The 2,625-nt window shown below is 46.1% G+C and overlaps 1 pseudogene; it reads left to right on the forward strand.

Moving 5' to 3' along the window:
- Positions 1-786: 786 nt before the first annotated feature.
- LOC119348176 lies at positions 787-2,595 on the forward strand (annotated as a pseudogene).
- Positions 2,596-2,625: the final 30 nt, after the last annotated feature.

Below are 2,625 nucleotides of genomic sequence, written 5' to 3' on the forward strand. Positions count from 1 at the left end.
TCAAAATTTCCTGAGTTATGACCTTACCATACCTGGATTGATTTATTACTATACGTGGATTAATTATGATTTATTACTATATGATTTATTACTATACGTGGATAGCCTTACCATACCTGGCGGTAATTTAAATTTATTACCATATTTGATATTTCCCGAGTTATGGCCTTACCATACCTGGATTGATAGCCTTTGGGGTAATTTAAATTTATTACCATATAATTACCATATTCAAAATTTCCTGAGTTATGACCTTACCATACCTGGATTGATTTATTACTATACGTGGATTAATTATGATTGATTACCATAAATACGTTGGGTATTGCCCGTCAGACGAGAAAAGAGAAAAACCGGTGGGAGGGGCTGGTGGGAGGTGGGAGGAAGAAAAACCGGTTGAAAATAAACCGGTTGAAAATAAACCGGTTGAAAGTGGGGGGGACTATTCAACCAATTCGTCCATTAGAAGTAGAGATAAGTCCCTGGAAACAAACACCCTCTACCCTCGATCTAATCGCTACAGCGACGGGAACCACGCCCCAGCCGCCATCGCCGATGCTTTCGCCATTGCGGATCCCTTTGCCGGCACCGAGGTGCCAGAGAAGCCGCGGCCGCCGTCGGGACGCCGCTGCCGAGATCCTCCATCGCCGCCCCGGCCCCGGCCATCCAGGTGCCGCCGACCCACGCACGCCGCCGCTCCACGCGCGTGGTCTGCCCCTCCACGCCTCCATGCGCCGCTGCAGCCCACGCACGCCATCTGCCCCTTTAAACCTCCACGTGCCGCCGATGAGTTCGTCGTTGCCGACGGGGAGAGCGGGGGGAACAACCTCGGGGAGCGAGAGGCCGTCACCGGCCCCGGGATTCGGCGCCGCGCGGCCGTCATCGACGCAGTCCGGAGGTTCGCTCGCCCCCCTTCACTCTGGCTCCTGCGTCCGTACGGCGAACTGTCCGTCTCTTGCTTCTGGCCAGTAAACGACACGACGGTGCGTGCCGTCGGGCGCGCCTGCCTTGCTCTGATCAAACGGGCCTGCGTCTTTTTTCTTTCCGTCAGTTCCTCCAAACCCTTGTCGCACGAGTCGCCGCGCAGCGCCAAGTACGGATTCTGTTTTTCAAGTGGCCTAATCGTTCGGTGTGACCTATGGACTATTTTGTTTCCCCAATTCTTAGGATGCGCATATGGTGATAAGCTCTTCTCAATCTTTTGTTTTACATAATGTACAGTTTGTTTTTTTCTTCAAAATTCACGCCCTAGAGCGATTTGATGCGTCAAAGAGTTACGACAGCTCCAACGCGGCTCACCAAATCGATCGCAAATCTCTAAATCCATGCTGCATTGTGTTAGGGCATGGTTGAACTATCGTTTTCAAAAATATTATTATGTCATTATGCAGTTCATCCGGACAGACATCTGCTTGAAATTATGATAAAACAAGCCATGTTCAGTAGAGTAGTTGTTTTCAGCTTCATTCAGCTCACCACTTTGATGCTTGTAGGTACCAAGTCTGCTACTCGTACCGACATGTTGGTCGACGTAGTAATGGTAGCTGGCTGTGATAATCTTGAGGTTCCACGACATGTTGGGGTACTTTGTGCATTCCTTTCTTCTTTGAAACAAATATGTTCATTCTTTGATGTAGTTCTTTGCCCCAATCCTGATGTATCCGTGTATTACTTATGCATAGAAGTAGAGCACAGTTTCATGCTAGCGACTGGTACATTCTTATGCTATAACACATTTAGAAGTTTGAATAGCAACCGTATAATAGAAACAACTGTTTACTCCTTGATGAATTACATACATTGTGTATTCATCATTCTAACTGGATTACTCTTTGTTACAGAATGGAAGTGCATCCCCCGCGAAAGGCACAAAGAGGAAATTTGTTGTTGATGCAACCAAAGGTGCATCACCAGGTGTTAATGCAAGTAACACTGGGCAGCACCTGCATTACGGCAGAAAAGGTAATGGTCCTGGGAAACATGCAAAGCTGGAAGACAACAAAGGTGCTACTAGGTTGGGGAGAGATCAGACACCAATCGGCGTATTTGAAGATGAATGCGTTTTCTGCCATTCATTTAGAACCAGTGAGCCGGTAATATGCTGCATATCCTTTACACATATCAGTAAAAAATGTCTGTTGAAGTCTTCTTATTTGTACTGGCACTAAATATGTTCACTTTTCCTATGTCAGTGTCATGGTCCGATGGTCCGATGGTACTGTATCACAATAGAAGGATTGTGCCCAGTGACGAGGGCAACCCTACCAACGCCATCTATGTTCCACGAGAAATGCATGGTTTGGTAAGTTTCTTTATACAGCATGGTTAACTCTTCATATTTAATTTATTTAGAATCATCATATGCAGTGTTCATCCATCCTTTTAATTCTTTACCCATGTTTCTGAAGGGCCCCAAAAGTGGAATCCAATGGTGATACTTTTAAGAATGTGGAGAGTGAAATCAATCGTTCTAAAAGATTGAGATGCAGAAGATGCAAACTCCCGGGAGCAGCGCTTGGTTGTTATGACTACTCCTGCAGAAAAAGTTATCATGTCCCATGTGCAATGATGATACCAGAATGCCGCTGGGATGAAGTAAGCTTTTGAGTATAGCTTGTCCTTGAT

The sequence above is a fragment of the Triticum dicoccoides genome, unplaced genomic scaffold (assembly GCF_002162155.2).
Source record: "Triticum dicoccoides isolate Atlit2015 ecotype Zavitan unplaced genomic scaffold, WEW_v2.0 scaffold8756, whole genome shotgun sequence".
Classification (NCBI taxonomy): Eukaryota; Viridiplantae; Streptophyta; class Magnoliopsida; order Poales; family Poaceae; genus Triticum; species Triticum dicoccoides.